Genomic DNA, 12,502 nt, shown 5'->3' with positions numbered 1-12,502 from the left:
TGTGTGGCAGGCGCACGTCGCGAACTTGCGTGGCGATCTGCCGGTCTGGAGTTATGCAAATGAGGCTGAATTGCATCCCGGGACATGCTGCGAATGCGCAACGGCGACTGCAGATGTGTAGGAAACGGCGCGCTCGTTTTCTCGTTTTGCCCACACTTTTGAGTGTTAGTGTGGCGTGTGAGTGTGTGAAAGAGTGGGCCCAGCAGGAGGCGGTGGCGTGCGGGGCGAGGAGGTGGCCTAGGTTGCGCGATTTGTGCTGTGGGTGCGGACCGCTTGCAGGGGCCTGTTTAACTCATACTTACCTGGCAGGGGAGATACCTTGATCAAGAAGGAGGTTCACCCAGGGCGAGGCTCGGCCATTGCACTCCGGCTGTGCTGACCCCTGCGAATTCCCCAAATGTGGGAATCTCGACTGCATAATTTCTGGTAGTGGGGGACTGCGTTTGCGCTCTCCCCTGATGTGCTTGGTCCAAAATCAGATAGGGAGGGTTAGGACACCACGAGCTGCGTGGCTGCGGAAGGATCCCGGTTCGACAGGAGTGGACGCCGCTGCTGGTTCTCGCTGGCTTTTAGTTAGGGGTCCGGAGAAGCATCTCAAGCTAGTTCCACTACTCCTTCCGGACGTTCATTCCCTTTTCAAAGTCAGTCGTTTTGCTGTAGTCTGCGTTCTTTAGGCTGATTATCGAGGTTAGCCTTTATTTGGTCATGGGGGGCCTCGGTACTGTATGCTGAGTCTAAAGACAGTTTCACCCGTTTTCTGATTGCTCGGTTCTGTAACAGTGCAGACATGTCAAACAGTGAATGGCTGTACCTCTACTGTATCCATGCTCAATGAATGAAATCGGTAACAAATGAATATATGTCTAGTTATACGAAAAACGAGTGGTTTATCGACTCATCTTCATTTGCAGATTTAGAGGCAGCTTCGATATTCGTTTTACAGACGGGTTTTTTTTTTGGAATATGGGTCACACACATGCCACAGCAACAAAACATCTCTAGAGATGAGGCTATAGATCACCTTTCCATCCTGCAGGTTTTCCTCCCAAAGCCTACGGCACCAACGGCGACCCCTGCTGGCCGGGAGAGCAAAAGCTTACAGCACCTGGTATTCCCAGGCAGTCTCCCATCCAAGTACTAACCAGGCCCAACGCTGCTTAGCTTCCGAGATCAGACGAGATCGGGCGTGTTCAGGGTGGTGTGGCCGTAAGCGAAAGCCCCGGCGCCTGACTCGCTACTTGAAGCTGTGTGTGGCGGGGGTTCCGTGCCCCCCGAGCGGGACTGAAGGATCGTTCGTGTGCAACTCTTTGGAAAGGAGCTGCTTTCCAAATCGCATTGCGTGCCTGGATATTGGCGAATGCGCTACCTTGTGTTGACTCGTCCCGCACTTGAGGAGGACAAACAATCTGCACGGAGGAGCACCAGGCAAGTCTTCACCAGACAAAAACCTCCAGTGCACAGCACTCTGGAAACATTTCGGGGCTTTCGCGTGTTTATTTCAGCACGTAAAGCGCACCGGTCCAACACGTCGGCCGGGCGCGCGGCGCCTCCGCCCTCTTGTGGCCTTGCGGCATCAGAGCAAGAGGCTCCTTCTCGCTGCCCTTCCGCTGTGTTGCAGGGCCCCGAGAGGGAACCCGGAGCGCGCACTTTGTGGGGGGCGGGGGACCGCGTTCGCGCTCTGCCCCCGGTCTCTTGCGCGAGTACTAAATCTCACGGACAGGGGGGCCTCGTCATTGATTGTTACAGGTGAGACGGGGATTAGGAGGAGACCCCGACTGATGGGTAAAGGGGAGCACTAACACCAGAGGGACACCCCCGGCGTCTCTTTTTGAGAGACGCCCTGGGGTTTCCTAATGGCCAAGGAGGGTCGGGACCTCGGTTTGACGCCTCCCCCGAAGGACGGCGCCTGTTTGTGCAGCAGAGTGTCGCCATCAGGAGGCTGGGGCGTAAGAGAGCCACACAGCCCGCAGGGTGAGCGCTCCCTACTGGTCCCAGTCACACCTCTTGCAGGAGCAGCAGCAACCGGAGCTTTTCCGGGGTGGAATCTCCCATCCGGGTGCCGGCCAGGCTCACACCTGCTGGGCTGCCCCGGGGGTGAGCCCAGTCGAGAGTCGCAGGGCCAGATCTAGTCACCGGGGAGAAACGATACAAGTGAAGGATTGCTCGGCTCTCGGCACTTGAAAAGACCGACAAATGTCTCGTTCCCGCCGGAGCTGAATGTACCCGCATGTGTGGTGTCGTCTTCTTCCCCCGCCCCGCTGTGTTTGCTGTATTGTCTCTGAAGCCGGCCCCCCCGAGACGAGACGGGCTGTTCCTGTGCCCCAATTAACACTTTACAGGTGCCATTCCCCGGCATTGTGGCCATTGTCGGTGCTCACACGCGATAAGATAAGGCGGAGGAGAGCGGGGCATGCCCAGCGGCAGACATTCAAGGAGGGGGCAGTGCGAGGTGAGGTGAGGTGCGACACGCCGGAGCCCCGACGCAGCTAATGCGGAGCACTTGTTGGACTGGCATCGAAAGGACGTGTGCGCACGGAGCGAGCCTTCCCTGCGGCGGAGCGCGGGAACTTTCTCCCCCCCTCCCGCTGCAGGAGTTGTGTGCGCTGCAGCGGTGCCGAGAGAAAAGCACAGAAGGCAGCAGGCTCTGGAGAGCAGGTAAGAGACGGAGCCTTGTGGGCAGGCGAGCAGGCCCGTTTCTTGGAAATTGCTGAAAAGGTTTGTTCGGTGTGTGGCAGGCGCACGTCGCGAGCTTGCGTGGCGATCTGCCGGTCTGGAGTTATGCAAATGAGGCTGAATTGCATCCCGGGACATGCTGCGAATGCGCAACGGCGACTGCAGATGTGTAGGAAACGGCGCGCTCGTTTTCTCGTTTTGCCCACACTTTTGAGTGTTAGTGTGGCGTGTGAGTGTGTGAAAGAGTGGGCCCAGCAGGAGGCGGTGGCGTGCGGGGCGAGGAGGTGGCCTAGGCTCCGCGATTTGTGCTGTGGGTGCGGGCCGCTTGCAGGGGCCTGTTTAACTCATACTTACCTGGCAGGGGAGATACCTTGATCAAGAAGGAGGTTCACCCAGGGCGAGGCTCGGCCATTGCACTCCGGCTGTGCTGACCCCTGCGAATTCCCCAAATGTGGGAATCTCGACTGCATAATTTCTGGTAGTGGGGGACTGCGTTCGCGCTCTCCCCTGATGTGCTTGGTCCAAAATCAGATACAGGAAGGTTAGGACACCACGAGCTGCGTGGCTGCGGAAGGATCCCGGTTCGACAGGAGTGGACGCCGCTGCTGGTTCTCGCTGGCTTTTAGTTAGGGGTCCGGAGAAGCATCTCAAGCTAGTTCCACTACTCCTTCCGGACGTTCATTCCCTTTTCAAAGTCAGTCGTTTTGCTGTAGTCTGCGTTCTTTAGGCTGATTATCGAGGTTAGCCTTTATTTGGTCATGGGGGGCCTCGGTACTGTATGCTGAGTCTAAAGACAGTTTCACCCGTTTTCTGATTGCTCGGTTCTGTACCAGTGCAGACATGTCAAACAGTGAATGGCTGTACCTCTATTGTATCCGTGCTCAATGAATGAAATAGGTAACAAATGAATATATGTCTAGTTATACGAAAAACGAGTGGTTTATCGACTCATCTTCATTTGCAGATTTAGAGGCAGCTTCGATATTCGTTTTACAGACGGGTTTTTTTTTTGGAATATGGGTCACACACATGCCACAGCAACAAAACATCTCTAGAGATGAGGCTATAGATCACCTTTCCATCCTGCAGGTTTTCCTCCCAAAGCCTACGGCACCAACGGCGACCCCTGCTGGCCGGGAGAGCAAAAGCTTACAGCACCTGGTATTCCCAGGCAGTCTCCCATCCAAGTACTAACCAGGCCCGACGCTGCTTAGCTTCCGAGATCAGACGAGATCGGGCGTGTTCAGGGTGGTGTGGCCATAAGCGAAAGCCCCGGCGCCTGACTCGCTACTTGAAGCTGTGTGTGGCGGGGGTTCCGTGCCCCCCGAGCGGGACTGAAGGATCGTTCGTGTGCAACTCTTTGGAAAGGAGCTGCTTTCCAAATCGCATTGCATGCCTGGATGTTGGCGAATGCGCTACCTTGTGTTGGCTCGTCCCGCACTGGAGGAGGACAAACAATCTGCACGGAGGAGCACCAGGCAAGTCTTCACCAGACAAAAACCTCCAGTGCACAGCACTCTGGAAACATTTCGGGGCTTTCGCGTGTTTATTTCAGCACGTAAAGCGCACCGGTCCAACACGTCGGCCGGGCGCGCGGCGCCTCCGCCCTCTTGTGGCCTTGCGGCGTCAGAGCAAGAGGCTCCTTCTCGCTGCCCTTCCGCTGTGTTGCAGGGCCCCGAGAGGGAACCCGGAGCGCGCACTTTGTGGGGGGCGGGGGACCGCGTTCGCGCTCTGCCCCCGGTCTCTTGCGCGAGTACTAAATCTCACGGACAGGGGGGCCTCGTCATTGATTGTTACAGGTGAGACGGGGATTAGGAGGAGACCCCGACTGATGGGTAAAGGGGAGCACTAACACCAGAGGGACACCCCCGGCGTCTCTTTTTGAGAGACGCCCTGGGGTTTCCTAATGGCCAAGGAGGGTCGGGACCTCGGTTTGACGCCTCCCCCGAAGGACGGCGCCTGTTTGTGCAGCAGAGTGTCGCCATCAGGAGGCTGGGGCGTAAGAGAGCCACACAGCCCGCAGGGTGAGCACTCCCTACTGGTCCCAGTCACACCTCTTGCAGGAGCAGCAGCAACCGGAGCTTTTCCGGGGTGGAATCTCCCATCCGGGTGCCGGCCAGGCTCACACCTGCTGGGCTGCCCCGGGGGTGAGCCCAGTCGAGAGTCGCAGGGCCAGATCTAGTCACCGGGGAGAAACGATACAAGTGAAGGATTGCTCGGCTCTCGGCACTTGAAAAGACCGACAAATGTCTCGTTCCCGCCGGAGCTGAATGTACCCGCATGTGTGGTGTCGTCTTCTTCCCCCGCCCCGCTGTGTTTGCTGTATTGTCTCTGAAGCCGGCCCCCCCGAGACGAGACGGGCTGTTCCTGTGCCCCAATTAACACTTTACAGGTGCCATTCCCCGGCATTGTGGCCATTGTCGGTGCTCACACGCGATAAGATAAGGCGGAGGAGAGCGGGGCATGCCCAGCGGCAGACATTCAAGGAGGGGGCAGTGCGAGGTGAGGTGAGGTGCGACACGCCGGAGCCCCGACGCAGCTAATGCGGAGCACTTGTTGGACTGGCATCGAAAGGACGTGTGCGCACGGAGCGAGCCTTCCCTGCGGCGGAGAGCGGGAACTTTCTCCCCCCCTCCCGCTGCAGGAGTTGTGTGCACTGCAGCGGTGCCGAGAGAAAAGCACAGAAGGCAGCAGGCTCTGGAGAACAGGTAAGAGACGGAGCCTTGTGGGCAGGCGAGCAGGCCCGTTTTTTGGAAATTGCTGAAAAGGTTTGTTCGGTGTGTGGCAGGCGCACGTCGCGAGCTTGCGTGGCGATCTGCCGGTCTGGAGTTATGCAAATGAGGCCGAATTGCATCCCGGGACATGCTGCGAATGCGCAACGGCGACTGCAGATGTGTAGGAAACGGCGCGCTCGTTTTCTCGTTTTGCCCACACTTTTGAGTGTTAGTGTGGCGTGTGAGTGTGTGAAAGAGTGGGCCCAGCAGGAGGCGGTGGCGTGCGGGGCGAGGAGGTGGCCTAGGCTGCGCGATTTGTGCTGTGGGTCCGGGCCGCTTGCAGGAGCCTGTTTAACTCATACTTACCTGGCAGGGGAGATACCTTGATCAAGAAGGAGGTTCACCCAGGGCGAGGCTCGGCCATTGCACTCCGGCTGTGCTGACCCCTGCGAATTCCCCAAATGTGGGAATCTCGACTGCATAATTTCTGGTAGTGGGGGACTGCGTTCGCGCTCTCCCCTGATGTGCTTGGTCCAAAATCAGATACAGGAAGGTTAGGACACCACGAGCTGCGTGGCTGCGGAAGGATCCCGGTTCGACAGGAGTGGACGCCGCTGCTGGTTCTCGCTGGCTTTTAGTTAGGGGTCCGGAGAAGCATCTCAAGCTAGTTCCACTACTCCTTCCGGACGTTCATTCCCTTTTCAAAGTCAGTCGTTTTGCTGTAGTCTGCGTTCTTTAGGCTGATTATCGAGGTTAGCCTTTATTTGGTCATGGGGGGCCTCGGTACTGTATGCTGAGTCTAAAGACAGTTTCACCCGTTTTCTGATTGCTCGGTTCTGTACCAGTGCAGACATGTCAAACAGTGAATGGCTGTACCTCTATTGTATCCGTGCTCAATGAATGAAATCGGTAACAAATGAATATATGTCTAGTTATACGAAAAACGAGTGGTTTATCGACTCATCTTCATTTGCAGATTTAGAGGCAGCTTCGATATTCGTTTTACAGACGGGTTTTTTTTTTGGAATATGGGTCACACACATGCCACAGCAACAAAACATCTCTAGAGATGAGGCTATAGATCACCTTTCCATCCTGCAGGTTTTCCTCCCAAAGCCTACGGCACCAACGGCGACCCCTGCTGGCCGGGAGAGCAAAAGCTTACAGCACCTGGTATTCCCAGGCAGTCTCCCATCCAAGTACTAACCAGGCCCGACGCTGCTTAGCTTCCGAGATCAGACAAGATCGGGCGTGTTCAGGGTGGTGTGGCTGAAAGCAAAAGCCCCGGCGCCTGACTCGCTACTTGAAGCTGTGTGTGGCGGGGGTTCCGTGCCCCCCGAGCGGGACTGAAGGATCGTTCGTGTGCAACTCTTTGGAAAGGAGCTGCTTTCCAAATCGCATTGCGTGCCTGGATGTTGGCGAATGCGCTCCCTTGTGTTGACTCGTCCCGCACTGGAGGAGGACAAACAATCTGCACGGAGGAGCACCAGGCAAGTCTTCACCAGACAAAAACCTCCAGTGCACAGCACTCTGGAAACATTTCGGGGCTTTCGCGTGTTTATTTCAGCACGTAAAGCGCACCGGTCCAACACGTCGGCCGGGCGCGCGGCGCCTCCGCCCTCTTGTGGCCTTGCGGCGTCAGAGCAAGAGGCTCCTTCTCGCTGCCCTTCCGCTGTGTTGCAGGGCCCCGAGAGGGAACCCGGAGCGCGCACTTTGTGGGGGGCGGGGGACCGCATTCGCGCTCTGCCCTCGGTCTCTTGCGCGAGTACTAAATCTCACGGACAGGGGGGCCTCGTCATTGATTGTTACAGGTGAGACGGGGATTAGGAGGAGACCCCGACTGATGGGTAAAGGGGAGCACTAACACCAGAGGGACACCCACGGCGTCTCTTTTTGAGAGACGCCCTGGGGTTTCCTAATGGCCAAGGAGGGTCGGGACCTCGGTTTGACGCCTCCCCCGAAGGACGGCGCCTGTTTGTGCAGCAGAGTGTCGCCATCAGGAGGCTGGGGCGTAAGAGAGCCACACAGCCCGCAGGGTGAGCGCTCCCTACTGGTCCCAGTCACACCTCTTGCAGGAGCAGCAGCAACCGGAGCTTTTCCGGGGTGGAATCTCCTATCCGGGTGCCGGCCAGGCTCACACCTGCTGGGCTGCCCCGGGGGTGAGCCCAGTCGAGAGTCGCAGGGCCAGATCTAGTCACCGGGGAGAAACGATACAAGTGAAGGATTGCTCGGCTCTCGGCACTTGAAAAGACCGACAAATGTCTCGTTCCCGCCGGAGCTGAATGTACCCGCATGTGTGGTGTCGTCTTCTTCCCCCGCCCCGCTGTGTTTGCTGTATTGTCTCTGAAGCCGGCCCCCCCGAGACGAGACGGGCTGTTCCTGTGCCCCAATTAACACTTTACAGGTGCCATTCCCCGGCATTGTGGCCATTGTCGGTGCTCACACGCGATAAGATAAGGCGGAGGAGAGCGGGGCATGCCCAGCGGCAGACATTCAAGGAGGGGGTAGGGCGAGGTGAGGTGAGGTGCGACACGCCGGAGCCCCGACGCAGCTAATGCGGAGCACTTGTTGGACTGGCATCGAAAGGACGTGTGCGCACGGAGCGAGCCTTCCCTGCGGCGGAGCGTGGGAACTTTCTCCCCCCCTCCCGCTGCAGGAGTTGTGTGCACTGCAGCGGTGCCGAGAGAAAAGCACAGAAGGCAGCAGGCTCTGGAGAGCAGGTAAGAGACGGAGCCTTTTGGCAGGCGAGCAGGCCCTTTTTTTGGAAATTGCTGAAAAGGTTTGTTCAGTGTGTGGCAGGCGCACGTCGCGAACTTGCGTGGCGATCTGCCGGTCTGGAGTTATGCAAATGAGGCTGAATTGCATCCCGGGACATGCTGCGAATGCGCAACGGCGACTGCAGATGTGTAGGAAACGGCGCGCTCGTTTTCTCGTTTTGCCCACACTTTTGAGTGTTAGTGTGGCGTGTGAGTGTGTGAAAGAGTGGGCCCAGCAGGAGGCGGTGGCGTGCGGGGCGAGGAGGGGGCCTAGGCTGCGCGATTTGTGCTGTGGGTGCGGGCCGCTTGCAGGGGCCTGTTTAACTCATACTTACCTGGCAGGGGAGATACCTTGATCAAGAAGGAGGTTCACCCAGGGCGAGGCTCGGCCATTGCACTCCGGCTGTGCTGACCCCTGCGAATTCCCCAAATGTGGGAATCTCGACTGCATAATTTCTGGTAGTGGGGGACTGCGTTCGCGCTCTCCCCTGATGTGCTTGGTCCAAAATCAGATAGGGAGGGTTAGGACACCACGAGCTGCGTGGCTGCGGAAGGATCCCGGTTCGACAGGAGTGGACGCCGCTGCTGGTTCTCGCTGGCTTTTAGTTAGGGGTCCGGAGAAGCATCTCAAGCTAGTTCCACTACTCCTTCCGGACGTTCATTCCCTTTTCAAAGTCAGTCGTTTTGCTGTAGTCTGCGTTCTTTAGGCTGATTATCGAGGTTAGCCTTTATTTGGTCATGGGGGGCCTCGGTACTGTATGCTGAGTCTAAAGACAGTTTCACCCGTTTTCTGATTGCTCGGTTCTGTAACAGTGCAGACATGTCAAACAGTGAATGGCTGTACCTCTACTGTATCCATGCTCAATGAATGAAATCGGTAACAAATGAATATATGTCTAGTTATACGAAAAACGAGTGGTTTATCGACTCATCTTCATTTGCAGATTTAGAGGCAGCTTCGATATTCGTTTTACAGACGGGTTTTTTTTTTGGAATATGGGTCACACACATGCCACAGCAACAAAACATCTCTAGAGATGAGGCTATAGATCACCTTTCCATCCTGCAGGTTTTCCTCCCAAAGCCTACGGCACCAACGGCGACCCCTGCTGGCCGGGAGAGCAAAAGCTTACAGCACCTGGTATTCCCAGGCAGTCTCCCATCCAAGTACTAACCAGGCCCAACGCTGCTTAGCTTCCGAGATCAGACGAGATCGGGCGTGTTCAGGGTGGTGTGGCCGTAAGCGAAAGCCCCGGCGCCTGACTCGCTACTTGAAGCTGTGTGTGGCGGGGGTTCCGTGCCCCCCGAGCGGGACTGAAGGATCGTTCGTGTGCAACTCTTTGGAAAGGAGCTGCTTTCCAAATCGCATTGCGTGCCTGGATATTGGCGAATGCGCTCCCTTGTGTTGACTCGTCCCGCACTGGAGGAGGACAAACAATCTGCACGGAGGAGCACCAGGCAAGTCTTCACCAGACAAAAACCTCCAGTGCACAGCACTCTGGAAACATTTCGGGGCTTTCGCGTGTTTATTTCAGCACGTAAAGCGCACCGGTCCAACACGTCGGCCGGGCGCGCGGCGCCTCCGCCCTCTTGTGGCCTTGCGGCATCAGAGCAAGAGGCTCCTTCTCGCTGCCCTTCCGCTGTGTTGCAGGGCCCCGAGAGGGAACCCGGAGCGCGCACTTTGTGGGGGGCGGGGGACCGCGTTCGCGCTCTGCCCCCGGTCTCTTGCGCGAGTACTAAATCTCACGGACAGGGGGGCCTCGTCATTGATTGTTACAGGTGAGACGGGGATTAGGAGGAGACCCCGACTGATGGGTAAAGGGGAGCACTAACACCAGAGGGACACCCCCGGCGTCTCTTTTTGAGAGACGCCCTGGGGTTTCCTAATGGCCAAGGAGGGTCGGGACCTCGGTTTGACGCCTCCCCCGAAGGACGGCGCCTGTTTGTGCAGCAGAGTGTCGCCATCAGGAGGCTGGGGCGTAAGAGAGCCACACAGCCCGCAGGGTGAGCGCTCCCTACTGGTCCCAGTCACACCTCTTGCAGGAGCAGCAGCAACCGGAGCTTTTCCGGGGTGGAATCTCCCATCCGGGTGCCGGCCAGGCTCACACCTGCTGGGCTGCCCCGGGGGTGAGCCCAGTCGAGAGTCGCAGGGCCAGATCTAGTCACCGGGGAGAAACGATACAAGTGAAGGATTGCTCGGCTCTCGGCACTTGAAAAGACCGACAAATGTCTCGTTCCCGCCGGAGCTGAATGTACCCGCATGTGTGGTGTCGTCTTCTTCCCCCGCCCCGCTGTGTTTGCTGTATTGTCTCTGAAGCCGGCCCCCCCGAGACGAGACGGGCTGTTCCTGTGCCCCAATTAACACTTTACAGGTGCCATTCCCCGGCATTGTGGCCATTGTCGGTGCTCACACGCGATAAGATAAGGCGGAGGAGAGCGGGGCATGCCCAGCGGCAGACATTCAAGGAGGGGGCAGTGCGAGGTGAGGTGAGGTGCGACACGCCGGAGCCCCGACGCAGCTAATGCGGAGCACTTGTTGGACTGGCATCGAAAGGACGTGTGCGCACGGAGCGAGCCTTCCCTGCGGCGGAGCGCGGGAACTTTCTCCCCCCCTCCCGCTGCAGGAGTTGTGTGCGCTGCAGCGGTGCCGAGAGAAAAGCACAGAAGGCAGCAGGCTCTGGAGAGCAGGTAAGAGACGGAGCCTTGTGGGCAGGCGAGCAGGCCCGTTTTTTGGAAATTGCTGAAAAGGTTTGTTCGGTGTGTGGCAGGCGCACGTCGCGAGCTTGCGTGGCGATCTGCCGGTCTGGAGTTATGCAAATGAGGCTGAATTGCATCCCGGGACATGCTGCGAATGCGCAACGGCGACTGCAGATGTGTAGGAAACGGCGCGCTCGTTTTCTCGTTTTGCCCACACTTTTGAGTGTTAGTGTGGCGTGTGAGTGTGTGAAAGAGTGGGCCCAGCAGGAGGCGGTGGCGTGCGGGGCGAGGAGGTGGCCTAGGCTCCGCGATTTGTGCTGTGGGTGCGGGCCGCTTGCAGGGGCCTGTTTAACTCATACTTACCTGGCAGGGGAGATACCTTGATCAAGAAGGAGGTTCACCCAGGGCGAGGCTCGGCCATTGCACTCCGGCTGTGCTGACCCCTGCGAATTCCCCAAATGTGGGAATCTCGACTGCATAATTTCTGGTAGTGGGGGACTGCGTTCGCGCTCTCCCCTGATGTGCTTGGTCCAAAATCAGATACAGGAAGGTTAGGACACCACGAGCTGCGTGGCTGCGGAAGGATCCCGGTTCGACAGGAGTGGACGCCGCTGCTGGTTCTCGCTGGCTTTTAGTTAGGGGTCCGGAGAAGCATCTCAAGCTAGTTCCACTACTCCTTCCGGACGTTCATTCCCTTTTCAAAGTCAGTCGTTTTGCTGTAGTCTGCGTTCTTTAGGCTGATTATCGAGGTTAGCCTTTATTTGGTCATGGGGGGCCTCGGTACTGTATGCTGAGTCTAAAGACAGTTTCACCCGTTTTCTGATTGCTCGGTTCTGTACCAGTGCAGACATGTCAAACAGTGAATGGCTGTACCTCTATTGTATCCGTGCTCAATGAATGAAATCGGTAACAAATGAATATATGTCTAGTTATACGAAAAACGAGTGGTTTATCGACTCATCTTCATTTGCAGATTTAGAGGCAGCTTCGATATTCGTTTTACAGACGGTTTTTTTTTTTGGAATATGGGTCACACACATGCCACAGCAACAAAACATCTCTAGAGATGAGGCTATAGATCACCTTTCCATCCTGCAGGTTTTCCTCCCAAAGCCTACGGCACCAACGGCGACCCCTGCTGGCCGGGAGAGCAAAAGCTTACAGCACCTGGTATTCCCAGGCAGTCTCCCATCCAAGTACTAACCAGGCCCGACGCTGCTTAGCTTCCGAGATCAGACGAGATCGGGCGTGTTCAGGGTGGTGTGGCCATAAGCGAAAGCCCCGGCGCCTGACTCGCTACTTGAAGCTGTGTGTGGCGGGGGTTCCGTGCCCCCCGAGCGGGACTGAAGGATCGTTCGTGTGCAACTCTTTGGAAAGGAGCTGCTTTCCAAATCGCATTGCATGCCTGGATGTTGGCGAATGCGCTACCTTGTGTTGACTCGTCCCGCACTGGAGGAGGACAAACAATCTGCACGGAGGAGCACCAGGCAAGTCTTCACCAGACAAAAACCTCCAGTGCACAGCACTCTGGAAACATTTCGGGGCTTTCGCGTGTTTATTTCAGCACGTAAAGCGCACCGGTCCAACACGTCGGCCGGGCGCGCGGCGCCTCCGCCCTCTTGTGGCCTTGCGGCATCAGAGCAAGAGGCTCCTTCTCGCTGC

General features: G+C 57.2%; 10 non-coding genes across 10 annotated transcripts; 5 read left to right on the top strand and 5 right to left on the bottom strand.

Moving 5' to 3' along the window:
- Positions 1-294: 294 nt before the first annotated feature.
- Positions 295-458, top strand: LOC138236545 (U1 spliceosomal RNA). Its single transcript, XR_011188716.1, has one exon. It is a non-coding gene; the product is annotated as a U1 spliceosomal RNA (small nuclear RNA).
- A 635-nt stretch (positions 459-1,093) lies between these two features.
- On the bottom strand, positions 1,094-1,212 carry LOC138236530 (5S ribosomal RNA). Its single transcript, XR_011188702.1, has one exon. It is a non-coding gene; the product is annotated as a 5S ribosomal RNA (ribosomal RNA).
- A 1,807-nt stretch (positions 1,213-3,019) lies between these two features.
- On the top strand, positions 3,020-3,183 carry LOC138236543 (U1 spliceosomal RNA). The gene has a single exon (XR_011188714.1). It is a non-coding gene; the product is annotated as a U1 spliceosomal RNA (small nuclear RNA).
- Positions 3,184-3,819: 636 nt separating this feature from the next.
- LOC138236517 (5S ribosomal RNA) lies at positions 3,820-3,938 on the bottom strand. The gene has a single exon (XR_011188689.1). It is a non-coding gene; the product is annotated as a 5S ribosomal RNA (ribosomal RNA).
- Positions 3,939-5,745: 1,807 nt separating this feature from the next.
- Positions 5,746-5,909, top strand: LOC138236542 (U1 spliceosomal RNA). Its single transcript, XR_011188713.1, has one exon. It is a non-coding gene; the product is annotated as a U1 spliceosomal RNA (small nuclear RNA).
- A 636-nt stretch (positions 5,910-6,545) lies between these two features.
- LOC138236528 (5S ribosomal RNA) lies at positions 6,546-6,664 on the bottom strand. The gene has a single exon (XR_011188700.1). It is a non-coding gene; the product is annotated as a 5S ribosomal RNA (ribosomal RNA).
- Positions 6,665-8,470: 1,806 nt separating this feature from the next.
- Positions 8,471-8,634, top strand: LOC138236540 (U1 spliceosomal RNA). Its single transcript, XR_011188711.1, has one exon. It is a non-coding gene; the product is annotated as a U1 spliceosomal RNA (small nuclear RNA).
- A 635-nt stretch (positions 8,635-9,269) lies between these two features.
- On the bottom strand, positions 9,270-9,388 carry LOC138236519 (5S ribosomal RNA). The gene has a single exon (XR_011188691.1). It is a non-coding gene; the product is annotated as a 5S ribosomal RNA (ribosomal RNA).
- A 1,807-nt stretch (positions 9,389-11,195) lies between these two features.
- LOC138236539 (U1 spliceosomal RNA) lies at positions 11,196-11,359 on the top strand. The gene has a single exon (XR_011188710.1). It is a non-coding gene; the product is annotated as a U1 spliceosomal RNA (small nuclear RNA).
- A 636-nt stretch (positions 11,360-11,995) lies between these two features.
- LOC138236516 (5S ribosomal RNA) lies at positions 11,996-12,114 on the bottom strand. The gene has a single exon (XR_011188688.1). It is a non-coding gene; the product is annotated as a 5S ribosomal RNA (ribosomal RNA).
- Positions 12,115-12,502: the final 388 nt, after the last annotated feature.

Source organism: Lepisosteus oculatus, unplaced genomic scaffold (assembly GCF_040954835.1).
Source record: "Lepisosteus oculatus isolate fLepOcu1 unplaced genomic scaffold, fLepOcu1.hap2 HAP2_SCAFFOLD_90, whole genome shotgun sequence".
Taxonomy (NCBI): Eukaryota; Metazoa; Chordata; class Actinopteri; order Semionotiformes; family Lepisosteidae; genus Lepisosteus; species Lepisosteus oculatus.
Note: the sequence above shows the minus strand (reverse complement) of the source record. Positions and strands in the feature narration are given on the sequence as shown.